We start from the raw sequence: 9,828 nt of genomic DNA on the forward strand, positions 1-9,828 counted from the left end.
TACGTGCAGAAAGTTTGCCTGGTGAAAATGGAAGATGCTGGTTACTTTTGCAAGCAAAGGCTCTCTGGTTCAGATAGTTTCTTCCTTTCCTCCAAAGACTCCCAGCCTCTATCTTGGAATTTGAGCTGTTTCATATGTGCCTTGATGTGCAAGTCTCCAACCTTCAACTGGAGCAGGTCCAACAGATCCCTGACAAAGAGCCCTGAAAGTCTGGAGCAATCTGCTTTGTTGTATTGAATTAGCACCAAGATGACATTAGGCTTACAGGAGAGGTTCCAGAAGTGTCAGTAAAACTGCAGACTTAGGTGGATATAAAGTTCCATGACCTTGCTTGGCTTTGTCTTCAATGTGGGCAGTATACAGCAATCCATCATGCATGAGGTTCCTTTACAGGTTACAGTTAGCCATCAAAATGGTTTAAACACAGCTATTTCAGTCCAGTTTTGCCCAGCTTTCTGAGGACCATAACTGACTCATTTCTCTGAAAATAACAAGGTGAAATCTTGTACCCTTTCTCTCTTGATAAAGGTCATTCATTTGCACTGTAATGAGACACAAACAACAAACTAGAAAGCTGGAAATCATGTTGGGAGCCTGCCAGGTTTTATTTAACCAAATCATTGGCTACAGGAGCACTTGGCAATGGAGAGAGGCCATGAGCTGGAAACACAGAGCTTGTTTCAGGGCAGATAATAAAACAATAGACAGGAAAGAACTGGCTTTGCTTCTCGTTAGTGGGGACTGGAGCAGAAGCTGGAGGACCAGGATGGTCAAAGAGAGTTGGAAAAGAAAGGCGTTAACTGAAGCAAGTGCAGTAAAGGCAAGAGAAGCTTTGGGAAGCACAGAAATAGGCACGTGTTTGGGGAAAAAGTACAGAGATGGAGATATGTGAAGGGAACAGGCTGGGGAGGGATGCAGGATAGAGTGGGAGTAAAAATACCAAGGGGTTGGAGAGAGAAGAAAAAGCAGCTAGAAATCAGGTGTCCTATATTCTCCCATTCATCACTAGTATCTGCCTGGATAACAGCTTATGCTAGAGACAAGGCAAGGAAGACGGAGCACAGGCTCAAAGGAGCTGGCAGAGGCTGGCAACATCACTAGACACCTTGTTGTGAGCTGGATCTTGCACTGAGCTCCCCCTCGATGAGGGTAACACACACAGTGCCCTTCAATAAAGGGTTTCAGTCCTCCACAGAGCACGTGCTTCTCCTGCACTCTGGCTGAGGTAGGTCAAAGCTGGATCTGTGCCGCCTTTGTGAGCTAACAAGAAATCTAGCCCCATGTTTCCAGGCAGAGGCACAATGGGAATGAGGGGACTTGCACTGAATTTATTTCCTTTAAGCATGGAGTTGAGGAGTCTGAGATCCCAGCTGCTTACTGAAACAGGGCTTGGGAGGCTTTGAGCACCAGCAGAGCCTCATCAGGACACATCTCCAGGCACCATCACTCCTTTCTACTGGGGCTGATCATGCCGGTTGGATTTTAGGTCATCATTAAGGGCAAAGACATCATTTTCTTTCTGTAACAAACTGTAATGTCCTAGCCATGGGCTCTTCTAGTAGATGCTTTCCCAAGGAAGCCTTCCTAACAAAGCCCTAACATTTCAAATGTGTTCTATGACTTGTTAAAGCATCAGCCCCGCATTCCTTATAGGACAGCTCCTAATTATTTTATTCTTAAAAAGAAATAAATCAGTAACTCAAAAAGAACAATTTTTTTTCCTTGTGTATTCTACTGCTCAATAAAATCATAACTATTTGTTGACCATAAAAATGATTTATGTGTTTTTTCCACTCACATCCAGCATCACTGCAGTGCTATAAGAATCTGTTTCTTCTTGAAGCACCTTCTGCAATATAAACCCACTAGAAGGTAGCATGAAGAAGCCAATTAAGCTAGTTAGGACATCTCTAGGGTGTTTGTCACCATACAGGCCTGCCCTGACATCAAGATACTGTGCTCAAATTCAGAATTCTTAAAGGGTCAAGGTAGGATTTGGCATAAAGAGTGATTCAAGTCTGAGTTTCAGCTTTAGTCTTATAATTGCTGTACTAATCAGTTCAAAATCAGATCCCAGACCAAGAACACTGTGGAAGCAATCCCTAGAAAAGGGTTTGGGATCAGATTTGCTGATTGTGCTTTTCCTTGGTTTCCTAGCTAGGGGTTTTTATCAAGGAGCTGTCAGCTAGTGATTGTGGAAAGTCCTTTTTCCGCTTCACAGGGTGAAATTAATGGTATTACTTTTATAACACCGACTTTTATAGCACAGATAGATTTCTTTATCAGCCTTCACAGAGCCCAGGAGCAATAACACTGTTTACCCTCATCTTGCATGAACAAGCACCAAAGGAGAGGAGATCTTCCCAGTAATAAAAAGATCTGCTCAGCCATTCACACTCAGTCTCCAGGCCATTGGGGAGGCAACTGAGAACAAAACTGGTATGAAACCTTTCATAGAAACCTCTTACAGTTTGTCTAAAACTCAGTTTTCTGCCCATTCCTAGCTCTATCAGAGGTTTGGTAAGCAGGTTTTCTAACCAACAACTTAATCCAATGCTTCAGCCGGCTTTAGGTCAACAACATCAGTGGACTTCAGGTCAACATCACCGGTGGACTTCAGGTCAACAGCATCAATGAGCTTTAGGTCAGCAGCGCCAGAGGGCTTTAGGTCAGCCCAGAGGCTTTAACACAAGTGAGAGACTGTTGGTTCTTGCAAATAAACCCATTTGAATGGTATCATCGGGGGAGCACACAACAACAGAGCGAGGCTGTGAGTAGGAAGCGCAGAGGCTCTCCTAGGTCACGAGACAGAATGATAGTCGGGGAAAGGCCAGGCTGTGCTTATCTGTCATTTAAATCAATACTACAGTTGCCCAGAGTACACATTAATTGCTTCATACGTAAACTCATCCTGCACTGAAAGCATGCGATGAGAAGTCGTAGAACTCAACAGAAAATGACCCTATCTGGCCCTGTTATGAGGTCTTTCATTTGATCCCAGACTAAATACATTCCCCTAATACAAACACAGGGAGCTCTTATACAAAAATCAGCTGTTACAAGTTGATGTATCACCTGACTTCCTTCCCTGGAAGTACAACTCTTCCCAGAACCTCTGAGCATCCCAAATCATCATGGCTTGAAGGGGAGCAAGGAGCAACTTTCTATGGGCTAGTTGAAATGTAGCCTTTCCAATTCCTTCCCTCCCTTGAAATTAGCACACAGATGCTAGGAATGTAAGAGAGGAAATGGATATATAGTAAGTAATCTAAGGCATGAAATCAACATAAAATATTCTTATGTTAAATACTCATATGCCAGGCATTGAGCTGATCATTTCTAACTCTATTTTAAGCTAGTTAATGGTCTAAAAAATAGAGATTTATGATTGGCAAGATCTATAAAGAAGCCTTCATCCATGAGCAATATTGATTTAAGAAGCCCATCTGTTTTACTTACCCTGCAATGGCCCAATTCCAGTTGTCTTGGTAAACTGTATGTTTTGCAGCATACCTAGTATGTGGCACCAATGTGATAAGAAACATGTTCACGGTGATCATGCGTGCCGTTTTTACCTAGGTAGTGCAAGAATATGTTGTCACAGAGCTCCCTCCTTGCAAAGTCAGTTTTTAGCTCAGTCTTTGTGCTCTATTATCATGTGTTTTATTGGGCAGCTTGAAAAATCAGTCTGAATTCCTCAAATACAACAGAGAAACATTTCCACAGTGCATCCTGCTTATACTCTCCCTCTCTCCTGCAGTTTCTACAGGGTAGGGCATGGGTGAAGGTGCGAGCCTCTTGTAAGGCAAATATTCCATTCACATTTCCAGACATAGAATCATCATCTGCTTGAAAACAATGGTATAAATAGCATAAAGGGAATAATACGGAAATCCAGAATTCAAAAGCAAGCCAGGAGATGAATCATTCCCCCACAGCAACGCTAGCACTGTCCTGGGATAGATCTATTAAACCCAAGGGTGGCAAGAAACACAGCACAACACTTCCAGCATCATGGAAATTTCACCATTCAAGCACAGTAAGGTCTGAATCCAGGAAAGAAGATGTTAAGATCCTCCATGACCCCCAGATACATCAGTTGGTTGACAATCTGCAGCCACTTTCTACTGAAAGTGTGTGTTTTTAGAAGCCCCACCATCCCCATGACAAGAATCCAGTGATTCAGCTGGGGGGAGTCACCATCAAAGCCAGGAGCTCAGCCAGGAATGTCAAACAAGACACATGAGGAATGTTTTATGGGATTCTTACTATACCATTATCAAAAGGAAGACAACAGGGGGGAAAGAAGAGATGGGAAGAAGAGAGGGGAAAGAAGAGAAGGACATTACAGAGCCCATTCAGAAAAGTGATAAGAAGCCTTTCAAAGAGCATGAAGTTTATGATGCTGCTCAACCTTTTGCTGATGAATGAGACAGGGAGGAGGAGATGATTATGAAAAGGTCTCTTTTGTGTACAGAAGTTATAATTTTCATGTTTCATTTCCTGACAGAATTAAGACAGGTGTGGGCTTTATTTCCTAAACACTGACGAGGAACAACGTGAAAACCATTACTCCAATGAGAGCTACAGGATAAACTCATTTAGTTCCCGATTCAGAGTGAGGATTCTACTGAGTCTAAGCATAACTATGCTACTGAGGCTGCAGTGTAGGGGATTTATCTTTTCTACAAAGGAGTTTTTTTCTCCATGGATTATGGACTAGTCCATGAATTGCCTAAATTCACCTTGTTTCTTTGAGCAACGGCAGTGCACTCTGATAACCTGATTCATACAAAAGGTTTAACCTAAATCCAGTCTTTTGCAATCCTCAATAAAGATACAGAATAATAGAATCACAGAATGGTTTGGGTTAGAAAGGACCTTAAGCTGATCCAGTTCCAACCCCCCTGCCAGGCAGGGACACCTCACACTAAACCAGGTCACCCAAGGCACTGCCCAACGTGGCCTTGAACACCACCAGGGAAGGGGCACTCACAGCTTCCTTGGGCAACCCATTCCAATTCTTCATCACCTTCACAGGAAAGAAATTCTTCTTTATCTCTAACCTGAACTTCCCCTGTTTGAGTTTTAACCCATCACCCCTTGTCCTATCACCGCAGTCCCTAATGAAGAGTCCCTCCCCAGCATCCTTGTAGCCCCCTTCAGATATTGGAAGCTGCTCCGAGGTCTACCACACAGCTTCTATTCTCCAGGCTGAACAGCCCCAGTGTTCTCAGTCCGTCTCCATATGGGAGGTGCTCCAGCCCCTGATCATCCTCGTGGCCTCCTCTGGACTTGCTCCAACAGCTCCGTGTCCTTTTTATGTTGATGACACCAGCACTGTACACAGAACTCCAAATGAGGTCTCACAAGAGAAGCGTAAATCCATTTTGATATGGGTTTGTGGGAAAATGCAGTGATAATAGGCCAAAAGTTCACTGATCCACAAGAGCAGCTTCAAAATATTCACCATCTACTTCTCTTTTCCCTATAAATATAACGCAAAGTGCCAGTACAATTATTATTGCCATGGCATATGGATTATATTAACAAACAAAAACCTGGTTGTGAGCAGTTCATTATCAAACAGTGCATTTTCTTCAATGAGTTCTCTTGATAAAGCCACTCCAGCTCACAGAGGAACATGCAGCCCTTTGCTAAGAACCAGGGTTAGGACTACTGGAGCTGAGCAGTAAAATGAACTACTGGCAAGGGGAACAGGGATGGCAAGGGAAACAGCTCCTAAGAGGCATTCCAGGGAAAGCAAACCACAAACACCCAGCTGTGACCAGGAAGATTAAATGCAGAAAAGCCTCGTATCTGAGATCCTATCCTGTGGTATGCAGGCCAACTTGTAATGTGCATGCAATGTTAAGGCTGTTTCCTGCAATAGCATAGTGCAGATGGATTGTGGATTATGGGTTATTGATGACAAATTGACTTCCACGGTAATGAGGGCTATGTGTTGACAGCTATATAAAATCAAACCATAAAATTAATATGTTCATACTTTTTACCTTCAGTCAATGCTTTTTCTAGTCTCTGTGAGAGGAGGCATTAGACTCAAAGCCTTCTTTAGCTGCTGAACAAGTCCTGGACTACAGCTTTTCTCTCTATCAAAATGCCTTTCCTAGCACCCCAGGGAGACAAACCATCCGTCATGCTTCAGAATTAGACAGCACATGTTCCCAGCTCCAGCTGTCTGGTGGGAAGCCCAGTTTTGTTGGAGAAATACTTGCAAGGAGCTTACAATAACTTCTGCTGCTTTTCTTGATCAGAATTAGCCAGGCAGTTTGGAGGAAAGTGGGGTTTTATAGCGTAGGGCTACCTTTGAGCCACCAAAAGATGAAGGCATCCAGTGCTCAGGATGCTTTCTAACCCCTGTTGAAGTTGCTTGGTTGCAATTGAGCTCCACTGCTGCAAATGATGACTGCTTTCTTAAATACCCTGGGTTTTGTAACAGAGCTCTTCCACCCACTCCTAACAACTGATGCTTGAATGTCAAGCACAGGCTACTCAATCAAGCCAAAGAAGTTCAAGGCTCTCAGGAAATGAGTGGGAAAATGTCAATGAGAAGGACCCTCCCATGGAAGAGCCACCCTTGCCTGAAGCATCAGTTCTTTTAGCACAATTAGACAGCTATGCAACTTACTGGCCAGGTGCTGGATTAGTATATGACAATGAGAAGATGAATCTCAGTAATTGCTTGTGATTGCACACAGCCCAGTTGAAATGGGTGAGGCTTCTTGACTTGTCTCATTCGTTTGATTCACTTCATCTTCAGCTTCGTTGCATTAAGCAGTGACCTGCTTTATATAAAACATAGGAACCAGAGTGCACTTTCTCTTCTGTGATTCCCCCCCTCACCTTATTTCTGTAGCAACCAGCACAAAGCCAAAGCCAACGTGCATGGTTCTAATTATAAAGAATGCTTGATAGCCTTTGGGTCCAGCCCAAATCACCCTACTTCATTGGGAGCCTCCATGGGTTTCATGTCTGCGCCATCATTTCATCTCCCTTCTGACAGGAATCTTCTATAGCAGCTTCTGAAATTGTTTCAGGTCCTTTCTGTGCCAAACATCATCCCAGATCAGGAAAGCACCTCTGGTGAAGGGATCTGTCAGTGATCTGGGGAGGCACTACTCATGGAGATGTAAAAGTGCCAGCTGAGACCAGAAGAACATGCTTAGCAGAGTAATTATACTGATATCACCATTAGAATTAGTCTAGGAAAACTATATATATATAAATAATAATCCTTGCTTAAAGATGCCTGATGAACCTGAAAATTTGTTTTGTGAATCTGCAGAAGATGCTGTTCATTTCTCACAGCTGGAGAAACCAACAGCATCTCAGGTGGTTTCTTCTGGCTGGTCCTATAAGCATCTCCAGATAAATCACTCTGAGTTGATATGATCACCCTTTAAGCCAACAGACCTTTAGGGCATACTCATGATCCTAAATGAACCTAAGCAGCAAAACCTATTCTTCACTATCATCTGGGGAGGGGGGAATAAAACGTGAACAGAAATAAAGGTGCTGCTCCCAAATCCAATCCCAATCCCTTGCTCATTCTTTTCTCCCGATGAGAGAGATATGATACAAACGCTGAAGCTCACAACACGCTATAATTAAACATCTGATTTGGTAAAGGTATGTAACTGAAATGCAATTTAACATCACTAGAGGGCAAGAATGACTTCAGAGCTCCAATGTTCATTGCAGCATTCCAGCTCCATGACTTCTTCCACATCCCTGCAAAAAATCAACAATTTGCCTCATAACAAAATGTCTAGGCTTGAATAAGATTCTGTCTCTCACCTTGGGCAAGTCAGGAGCTAGATGATCTTTAAAGGACCCTTCCAAGCCAAACCATTCTATGGCTCTATGAACATTTCTGTCTCTATCCATAAATAAGAAGCAAAGAGACGTTGTATCAGTCTGCTCCGTGATGCACAAATGAATCACACACAAATATCCACACAAATGAATAGAGATTAAGATGCAATTTCCTTTCTGCAGTGTTTCTGGAACCATCTCTAAACAGAAAAGGACAGTTTTAAGGTATCTATTAAATATTTTGTAAATGCACCTCAGAAAGGTTCCCACAGATGTGCTAAGATAAATCACAGCGTGGTAGTGCACATGCTGCAGAAAGAGGGTTTAAGATACGTGTGCATTCTCAGTGTGTAAAGCCAGGCCTTTAAAAGCAGCATAATGAAGAGAAGGCAGTGACAGTGCCCCTGACAACATCAACATTACTCCTAGGTTTTTAAACCTCAGTTGGATAAAGCATTGACTAGCCTGACCTAACACGAGTGTAACCCAGCGACGAGCAGGACTCAATTGCCTCTGGAGTTTTCTGCCCTCCGTGCAAACATCCTGTGACGTTTGCATCGCATGTGAAATGAAAGAACCATCTGCTGCAAGGAGGGAAGCTTTATCTCATCGCTCAGTCATGGACCCAGCAGCACCAGCCCAAGCCAAAACAATCAGAGGACTATGAGGCACAGGGAAACTTCCAAGACTTCACAGAGACACTGAGGGTTTAAAGACCTTGTAGTAGTGTCTGATATGTCTAAATTAGTTGTCACATCAGGAATCCCTTTGCAAACCAGGAGTGAAGTATCACTAAAGCCATGGATATACAATGGTCTGGTCAGAAGAACAGGGGGGCTGAAAAGACAACCTAACCAGTAAACATGATGTCTTCTCTCAGGCCCATGTATATCATTTCAGTGTTATTGAACAGATTTGGTCCTCATGTCCCTTCTGTTAGTTTTCCTAGTATAGAAGAGTCCTTAAGCTTGATGCTAACTTAATGAAGAAGTTCTTTACTGTGAGGGTGATGAGGCACTGGAACAGGTTGCCCAAAGCTTCTGTAAATGCTCCATCCCTGGCAGTGTTCGAGGCCAGGTTGGACAGAGCCTTGGGTGACATGGTCTAGTTGTGAGGTGTCCCTGCCCATGGCAGGGGGTTGGAAATGGGTGATCTTAAGGTCCTTTTCAACCCAAACCATTCTATGATTCTATGTAAGCCAGAGCTGTCAAGCTTTTTGGGTAGTCCCAACACTTTACATGTCCAAAAGCACTCCTGTCATCCACTCCTGGGACCAGTGGGTCCTGCTGCAGTTGCCCCTGAAACATTTGTCAAGCTCACTGCACCATCAACAGTTTCACTGAAAGCTGGATTAATGCCTCATTCCTTATCATCTTCACCCACTGACATTTAGGAGGTGGCCTGACAAAGGGTAAGGTCATCAAAGGCAATGGACAAGTCACCTCTTCCAGCCCCAGCTGCAATTCTGATGCAGAAAGAGCAAAGGTGTCTTTCAGCCGTGACTAACTTACGTGTCTGTTGGCATGAGGCACCTTGAATGGCCACTAAGGTGATTAACAGAGCAGAATTAGCACAGTGAGCCAGGGGAATTAAGGGCAAAGACCTGTCCTTAAGTAAATACAATGCCTACACCTGCCAGAGGAAAACCTGCAGGCCCAGAACTCAAGTGGAAGCATAAACAGGAAAGATTAACAAAGTCTCTGGTGCTGTACATTGAGTTAAAAAGTTCATGAGGCTCTGTGTGCCCACGTGGAGATCACAAAGCTCTCTAAGGAGCACAGGAACAAGTGCTAGAGTTCTCACTGCCAAGCTTTCTAGGGACCACCTCCAGCTTCTATTTCAGCTTCCTTTTCACAGCTCCCTCCTCTGAAAGAGTCCCACCTAAAAATCTGTTTTAGGGCTTACTACTACTCCTGCACAAATAGCTGTAAACCACTTCCATCCTACAAGTGACTTCAGTAACCAGACACGTATCAAAGAATCAGCTTT

Source organism: Pezoporus occidentalis, unplaced genomic scaffold (assembly GCF_034315485.1).
Source record: "Pezoporus occidentalis ecotype Australia unplaced genomic scaffold, CSIRO_AGI_Poc_V1 ctg236, whole genome shotgun sequence".
Taxonomy (NCBI): domain Eukaryota; kingdom Metazoa; phylum Chordata; class Aves; order Psittaciformes; family Psittacidae; genus Pezoporus; species Pezoporus occidentalis.